The sequence below is a fragment of the Carcharhinus amblyrhynchos genome, chromosome 19 (genome assembly GCF_965287045.1).
Source record: "Carcharhinus amblyrhynchos chromosome 19, sCarAmb.v2.hapA, whole genome shotgun sequence".
NCBI lineage: Eukaryota > Metazoa > Chordata > Chondrichthyes > Carcharhiniformes > Carcharhinidae > Carcharhinus > Carcharhinus amblyrhynchos.
In genome coordinates, this window is record NC_137342.1 from 48,174,952 (window position 1) to 48,184,511 (window position 9,560).

The following is a 9,560-nucleotide window of genomic DNA, read 5'->3' on the forward strand; positions in this document are numbered from 1 at the left end:
TGAGGCAGCAGTGCAAACCAGGCCACCTAATTGCCAGCATCATCCGATCTAAAAGGGGAACTGGGTCTATCCTCGAAAAGGGATAAATTACTGGGCAATCATGGAAGGAAGGAGAATTGGATAGCTCGTTCAATGAGCTGACAGTGACTTAATGGCCTCCTCCCATGCCGCATCATTCTATCATGATATACGCTATAGAATTTCAGTATTGCAGCTACACATAAAGATCTATGCGCTCACACTGGAATATTACAAAATCATTCAAGAGGAACTGGCATTACCCATTCTCAGGTATCTGGCCCAGCCAGTTTGATGTAAAACTTGTTCTCTAGCTTGTAGCCGAGGAACCTTCCTCGTACTAACCACTGTGCCACAATGCTGCTCACGATAGAATGATGCAGCATGGGAGGAGACCATTAAGTCACTGTCAGCTCATTGAACGAGCTATCCAATTCTCCTGCCTTCCACAATTGCCCAGTAATTTATCCCTTTTCAAGGTTTGACCCAATTGCCCTTTCAGAGGTTCCTATGGAATCTATTTCCTTTACCCTTTCAGACAGGGCATTCCAGATTACATCAACTCATGCGTAAAATAATTCTCCTCACCTTGCACCTGGTTCTTTTGCCACTTACCTGTGTTGCCTGGTTACTGACCCTCCTGCCAATGGTAACTGTTGAGTTATGCACTATTATTTTGCTAAGCAATGAAAGATGATTCTAAGTTCCCTGATAGCTCGGTTTAATTAGGAGCTCAACTATATGGATGAGGAAAGGCCAAGTTTAGTCTAACCAAAATAGAAATAAAATACTGCAGATGCTGGAATCTGAAACAAAAATAGGAAATGCTGGAAAATCTCTGCTAGTCCAACAGCATCAGTGGAGAGAGAATAGAGCCAACGTTTCAAGTCTGGATGACCTTTCGTCAGCGATTCAAAACATTAGCTCTATTCTCTATCTATAGGTGCTGTCAGACCGGCTGAAATTTTCCAGCATTTTCTGCTTTTGTTTATTCTATCCAGTCCCTTTTTGTCCGTGGCAAAAATCTTTGCCAATCTCTCCTCAGCCTCCACCATTGCCGGATCTCCATCCAGTCCCTACTGCTCCACCACCTCCCCCCGCCGCACCCACCCTCCCTCTCCTCCCCACCTCCTCCACACCCTCCCCCAACAGCATAAATCTCATCCTATTTCCAGTTCCCTTCATCCAGACTCGAAATGCTGGCTCCGTTCTCTCTCCACAAATGCTGTCAGACCTCTTAAGATTTTCCAGCATTTTCTGTTTTTATTTCAGGTTCCAGCAGTCTGCAATAATTTGTCGTTCTAGTTATATTATTCTAACTAGTCTTAGCCGAGGTTCATTGTTGATAGCATCATAATAGGCTTCAGTATTAGTGGGTTACAGATCAGCGGAGGTCTCCAGTACTGATTGCTGACTAAGTTACACCTAGTGAGTGTCTGGGTAAGGATGTGGTGAATCCTGTCATGACCCCAATACCTGGCTTCACAGTTCGCCAACACTCACTGTCAACATTCCCAAATGAACCATGTCACTTGGGTTGGAGTGAGAGGCCAGTGTCTTTGGAAGTTTATAAAACTATGAGGGGCATAGATAGGGTGAACAGTTGGAAGCTTTTTCCCAGAGCAGAAATGACAATTACAAGGGGGCACAGGTTCAAAATAAGGGGGGAAAGGTTCAGTGGAGATGTGCGGGTGAAGTTTTTTACACAGAAGGTGATGGGAGCCTGGAATGCATTGCCAAGTTGGGTGATTGAAGCGGATAAGTTAACAACATTTAAGACTTATCTAGATAGGCACATGAACAGACGGGGAATAGAGGGATACAGATGGTTGGTCTAGATAGGACAATGTGATCAGCACAGGCTTGGAAGGCCAAAGGGCCTGTTCCTGTGCTGTACTGTTCTTTGTATCCCATTATGAAGCCAATGCTTTTAGTCAGGAATGTGCAAATCGCCAACAAACAGCTGCAAAGAAGATTCTTTAGCTCTGAAGAAGAGTCATACAGATTCAACATTAGCTCTGTTTATTCTCTCTCCACAGATGCTGCCAGACTTGCTGGGTTTTTCCAGCATTTTTTTGCTTTTATTCCTCTAGATGATTTTTGGAAGAAGTTCTGTGAAGAAAGGTTGAGTAGGTTGGAATTTAGAAGAATAAGGGGCAATCATATTGAAACATATCGGCTTCTGAGGAGGCATTGACAGGGTAGATGCAGTTGGGATGTTTCCTCCTTAGAGTGGGTGGGAGTGAGGGGATGGGGATGGGAGTGTGGGGATAGGGTGGCAGGGGCAGGGCACTCTACAAACATGGGCAGTTTCAAAAAGAGAGGTGGCCCATTCAGGACAGAGATGAGGGGAAATTTCTTCTCTCAGAGGTTCATCAATCTTTGGAATTCTTTACCCCAGACAGTTGCGGAGGTGGAATCATTGGATATATTGAAGGCTGAGTTCGACAGATTTTTGACTGACAGCCAGTCAAGGGTTATGGGGAACAGGAAAGTGGAGTTGAGGACATGGTGTGGGCAGCTATGATCAGCTTAAAGAATGAAATGGACAAGAAGCGTCGAATGGTCGGCTCCATAACCAAGACTTTCCCAGTCCTTCGCGCTGTTCAAGTAGGCTGGAAGACAACAGCCTTTAGCGGGATTACCCGACCCTTTATTTCAGCGTAATTAGCTCCTCACCAGAAATCAGCGTGAAGTTGATACCATATTGAAATCTGAATTTTCTCCTGTTTTCCCACCCGTTGGATACTTAGTTTTTTTTTAGGAAAATCCCAGTCGATATATCTTATGTTCTCAGCCTCAAATCTCCATCTCAGGGGATGTTACAGCTCCTTTCAACCTGAAGATGGCAGTAGATTGCAAACTAATCCATCAATGAAACAGCCTTCAAGGAATGAAGCTCGAAGATTTCAAAATTTAGAGGAAAAGATATTTTCAAAATCTTGAATGTAATTTGAGGCAGAATTCTGCAGAGGTGTGAGATGCAATACTTCAGTGTAATTCCAAACACAATTCTACATCAATGGGGATGAAGTAGAAAGGGTCGAGAGCTTCAGGTTTTTAGGTGTCCAGATCACCAACAGCCTGTCCTGTCCCTCCCATGCTGACACAATAGTTAAGAAAGCCCCACCAACGCCTCTACTTTCTCAGAAGACTAAGGAAATTTGGCATGTCAGCTACGACTCTCACCAACTTTTACAGATGCATCATAGAAAGCATTCTTTCCGGTTGTATCACAGCTTGGTATGGGCTCCTGCTCTGCCCAAGACCGCAAGGAGCTACAAAAGGTCATGAATGTAGCCCAATCCATCACGCAAACCAGCCTCCCATCCATTGACTCTGTCTACACTTCCTGCTGCCTCAGCAAAGCAGCCAGCATTATTAAGGACCTCACGCACCCCGGACATTCTCTCTTCCACCTTCTTCCATCGGGAAAAAGATTCAAAAGTCTGAGGTGACGTATCAACAGGTTCAAGAACAGCTTCTTCCCTGCTGCTGTCAGACTTTTGAATGGACTTACCTTGCATTAAGTTGATCTTCCTCTACACCTTAGCTATGACTGTAACACTACATTCTGCACAAACTCATTTCCTTCTTTATGAATGATATGCTTTGTTTGTGTGGCGCACAAGAAACAATACTTTTCACTGTATGTTGATATACATGGCAATAATAAATCAAATCAAATCATTTTATGACATTTCATTTGTTCTCAAAGCTTTCACAGAGCTTCCCATAAATTAACCTTACAATCTGAAGTGTACGAGTCATTCATTTCAATAATGCATTCCTTGCCACTTGCATAATGCAAGGATTAACAATTATTCTACTTTTAATTATCTTTGTTAAACATAGATGTGCGTCACACTGCCATATATAGTTTGGAATAGCAGATTGTAAACTTAGTTCAGTCTTTTTAACAATTGCATGAAGAAATCAAGTACAAACTTCGGTTAACATTAAAAGATATAAATCACCACTGGATTGGGGAACTTCAAACCTGTAAACACATTCGTAAGGAAATTCAGGCTGGGGTTTTCCGATCTTGTGTGCCCTGCCACCACAAACAGTGAATTTGGCACTCAGCCAAAATTTCATTCAGAGCAGTGGGACTGGAGAGTAAAAAGTTTATTTATTAGTGTCAGAAGTAGGCTTACATTAACACTGCAGTGAAGTTACTCTGAAAATCCCCTAGTCGCCACACTCTGGTACCTGTTCGTGTACACTGAGGGAGAATTTAGCATGGTCAAAACCAGCACGTCTTTCAGAACCGTGGTAGGAAACCCTGGAGCACCCGGAGGGAACCCACGCAGACACGGGGAGATTGTGCAGACTTCGCAGAAACAGTGATCCGAGCCGGGAATTCATCCGAGGCCCCTGACAATGTGAGGCAGTAGTGCTAACCACCGTGCCAGTAGTTAGCACTACTGGAGATAATGCAGTTTAGGCCATTCGAGGGTCATCCAGACTTGATATTTATCTCTAATCTCTCAGTCAGAAGTGCTAACCACTGCGCCGCCCATGAATTCCGGCCCCAGATGAGGTCAGAGAATCCCAGCCTTGGTCTTTAATTGGTAAATTAAACCTTTTGCCTCTTGCTCCCTTTTAACGTGAGTGTCTGTTATTGAAAGAAGGGCTTGTGCATGCTTTATCTCTGGAATCTTAGAAATGTTAACACACAGGAGGAGGCCAGTCAGCTTGCCTCATTCATGTCAGCTCTCTGTGAGAGCAACCTGGTCCCACACACCCCCCCAACCTCTTCCCCAGCCACGCTGCTCATCCTTTCACCTCAAATACTTACTTACTCCCCTCTTTAAAGCCGCAGTTACCCTCTGAGTATCCATGTCAGCCAGACCGGGTAAGGATGTCAGATTTCTCTCTCTAAATGAAATAGAGGCAGCGATAGCGTTGAGTCTTAACTGTCCCCTCGAAATGACCCGACAAGCCAAGGGGAAATTAGGGATGGGCAACAAATGCTGAGTTTGTCTATGACGCTTGCGTCTTATTAATGAAGTAAGAAGTCTCACAACACCAGGTTAAAGTCCAACAGGTTTATTTGGTAGTAAACGCCACTAGTCAGAACTCTCCACTCACCTGACGAAGGAACAGCGTTCTGAAAGCTAGTGGCATTTACCACCAAACAAACCTGTTGGAGTTTAACCTGGTGTTGTGAGACTTCTTACTGTGTTTACCCCAGTCCAACACTGGCATCTCCACATCTTCTTAATGATTACAGAATCTCATTAATGAATATAGGAGTATAGTAGGGATCCTGATGGATCCCTTCCTCCAGACCCAACCACCACTGCACCCCCTCCCCCCTCCGCATCTACACATATTCCCACTCACTCACGCACTTATTTTCCAACAAAGGTCAATCAATAATAATCATAGAATCCCTACAGTGCAGAAGGAGGCCATTCAGCCCATCTAGTATTTTTAAAAGCTGAGATCAATTGGATTCTAAAGGAATAAAGGGATGTGGAGATAGGACGAGAGAGTGAAGTTGATAGAAGTCCAGTTATGGTTTTATCAGCTGGCAGCAAGGCATGAGGACTCGATATGACTTCACTTCTTTTTTTAATGACATTCACTTCTTTCTTATTCCAAAGTTGCTGAGAGCGATTCCCATGTCCTAAAGCTGCCCTGGCTGAGGTCAACTCCCTAGGGTGGGGAGGGGGGCTGCTGCTAAAACTGGGACATCATAAGTTAAAGGCTCTTTCAACCAACATCAGCCCATGATAATGTCTCCCTTAGTTAGAATCATAAAATCCTACAGTGCAGAAGGTGGCCATTTGGCCCATCGGGTCTGTACCAACTCCAATCCCACCAAACCACATCCCCATAACCCCATGCATTTATCCTAGCTATCCGCCCCCCCCAACACTAAGGGGCAATTTAACATGACCGATCCACCTAACCTACATATCTTTGGCATGTGGGAGAAAACCAGAGCACCCGGAGGAAACCCATGCAGACACAGGGAGAATGTGCAAACTCCATGCAGACAGTGACCCAAGCCGGGAATTGAACCCGGGTCCCTGGCGCTGTGAGGCAGCAGTGCTAACCACTGTGCCACCACGTTACAGTTGAATGGGCTGTGATACTAACAGGTCTGGGTGAAGGGAAGGGTGGCACGGTAGCACAGTGGTTAGCACTCCTGCTTCACAGCTCCAGGGACCTAGGTTCGATTCCTGGCTGGGGTCACTGTCTCTGTGAAGTTTGCACATTCTCCTCATGCCTGTGTGGATTTCCTCCGGTACTCTGGTTTCCTCCCACAGTCCAAAGATGTGCGGGTTAGGTTGATTGGCCGTGCTAAGAAATTGTCCCTTCGAGTCGTGAGATGCGTAGGTTAAAGAGATTAGTGGGTAAAATATGTAGGGATATGGGGGTAGAGCCTGGGTGGGTTTATGGTCAGTGCAGACTCAATGGGCCGAATGGCCTCTCTCTGCAGTGTAGGGTTTCTATGACAGTTCCAGGTTCATTCCTGGCTATGTCGTCAGTGACCCTGATCTAAGCCGGCACGTCAATGGCCTGAGTGTCTGGAGCCAAAACTGTCCAATGTGCCATTGTTTATGGAACTCTCTCCTGGGATTTTGTTTCCTTTGATATGCTTTTCACTGCACTCTGTTCCAAGCACCTCAGAAAGTAATTAATCTGAAAATGTTTGCACATGGTTGGAGTTTTATCTTGCCCATGATTGGCCACAATTTCTACAACCCATAAATTACTACTTATTCACAGCCCAATCTCAGAACTGAAACTATTCAGGAATCTGCAGTACCCCAGTGGTTTTGTGAGTAAATTTGCCACCGACTCTGATACCTATCCATCCAGATAAAAGGAAAATACATTTTAAAGAAAAGACTTGCATTCATATAGCCTCAACCACAGGATGTCCCAAAATGCTTTACCCAGCCAATGAAATAATTTGTTCAGGTCACTGTTGTACTGCAGCCAATTTGTGCACAGCAAGCTCAGGCCAGATAATCTCTTTAAGTGATGGAGATTGAGGGGTATAATTGATTTAAAGTTCGTGTTACAAGTAAGCTTACATTAACACTGCAATGAAATTATAGTGAAAATCTCCTAGTCGCCACACTCCGGTGCCTGTTTGGGTACACCGAGGGAGAACTTAGCATGGCCAGTGCATCTAACCAGCACATCTTTCGGACTGTATGAGAAAACTGGAGGACCTGGAGGAAACCCACTCAGACACGGGGAGATTGTGCAAACACCACACAGAGAGTAACCCAAGCTGGGAACTGAACCTGGTTCACTGGCGCAGTGCCACCATGCTGCATTGGCATGGACACTGGACAGAACTCCACTTTGAAGAGGTGCCCCCTATCCTTTATGTCCCAAAAGAGCGGATGGCACCATGGTTCAAAGTCTTACCCAAAGGACAGTGCCTTGGACAATGCGTTGGAATGTCAGCCTTGAGTTTGTGTTCAGGTTTCTATAGCGTGGGACTGGAATCCACTAATCCACAGTTGGCAAGACCAACTGACCTTAGGTAGGATCCTCAGCTGTTTCCGGTTTAAGTTAGTGAGTTTCTGGGGACATTTGCAAATAGATTTGGTGCTGCTGTACTAGGGAAAGGGGGGGGAGGGGGTAAGTCCCCCAGAGTTATGAACCCCAGGGTGGCTGAAGAAAGATTGTTTGTCCCCACACACCATTTACACCAAAATCAGAAACCAATCTTTAGCACAGTGATTAGCACTGCTGCCTCACAGCACCAGGGATTCGATTCCTGGTTTGGATCATTGACTGTGAAATCTGCACGTTCTCCCCGTGTCTGTGTGGGTTTTCTCCAGGTGCTCCGGTTTCCTCCCACATCCCAGGCTGATCGGTGTAACAAATTGTCCCTAAATTAGTCTTCCCTCAATCTTCCCCAATAGGTGTAGACAAAGGTCATGGGTAGAGGAGGGCACTCATAATGTTAAAATGGCGGCGTGGGCTCGTTGGGCCGAAGGGCCTGTTTCCTGTGCTGTGTTGTTCTTTGTTCTTTGAGGCTGGAAGTAAGTGGCTAAAACCTACCAATACTGTGAGGAATGATGCAATCCTACCATAACCAAACATAGTATTGATATGGTTTGCACGATGAATTAAAGTACAACTTGTACTGTACAGTCATTAGTGTGGAATTTGTTGCAGAAATCACTGCTGATAACCAGCTCGGGCCACGTGACTCAGTATGCTTTAGAAATTGTCCATGACTGATATGATCTCAATATCACACACAGGATACAATCTGGAACATTTCCATCCCACAGCCAGAATCAATGTACAAAAAAAAACCTCACCTTATTATAACAGCACTTTCTCATCTCGAATCATTCAAGTCAATGATCTTTGAAATGTAGGGTTTGATTCTCCCATCGTGACCCACAGCTTTCCTGGTGGGTCGGGCTGGGAGATACGCATGTTGGCCCTTTCACGGGCTCCCCAACTGGAGAAAGCTGGCGGGCCGCTGATTAGCACGAGTTTACATACCTTGGCATGGCCATTATCGGGGTCAACACGGCAGTCTCTGCCCACGTTTGTGCCTCCAGCCTCTTTGGCGTGATGTCACTTCTGCGTGAATCAGAGTTGGTATATAAAAGTCTCAACCAAACGTGGCAGCCTTGAACTGGACTGAGGAGGTAAATGCTGCTGATGGAGTGTGGGGGATGTTGCAGGCAGATCCTGGAGATGCCTGGTAGCCTTCCTCTTGCTGCCTATTGTCCCATGGAGCAGTGATATCTGTGGGGAGGGGTCTGGGGGGGGGGGTGGTTGGTGTGAGGAGGGCTTCTATTTCCTCACATCTCTCTGGGTGAGGTTCCGTCAGGGAGTCCTGCTCACCACAACCCCTCCCCTCCTCCACCGACCCCCCCCAACCCCACCTCACTACTGTAGTGCAGTGTGGGAGGCAGTCTCGAGGGCTCCCACTCACCGTCCCCCTCCACGGCACTTTGCAGTGGCATTGTCTTGCCATGGGGTATGGTCAGGGACTTGACTGAGTGCTGGTGTTCTGGGGTGGGGGAGGACTGCACTATGTTTTGACTGAGGCCTATTCAGGTGAAGCAGCTGGTGCTCCAGGCCAGGGCGCAGGGGTTCAGACATGGACTGCATGGAATCTGCTGTCCCTGGGCACACCTCTGGTGCTGATTCGCAGTCTATCCCTGCCCTGTTACGTGGACCAGCAACACATGCCTGTAACGGATGCTGCAGTTACACACATGGCAATGCCTCAAGGATGTGCATTGCCTACGGCTGCACACTGACCTGCATCATCTGTGCCAACAATTGCCACGGTGAGAGTCTCACACAACCCTAATCGGGCCACACATGGCACCATGGATTGTGTAGGGTTGCAGCTCCCCCCAAGTGGGGGTTCTGGCCCAAGTGAGGGATTGGGGTGGCGCTGGGTCTATGCAGCTAATGAGAATAATCCGTCAATCTATGGTCTTTCCAAACCCCACTGTGCAGATGGATCTGGGTTTGCCCTCAGGGCTGGTTCCCACACTACGTTACAGCAGTGAGGTGGGGGTGGGGGGGAG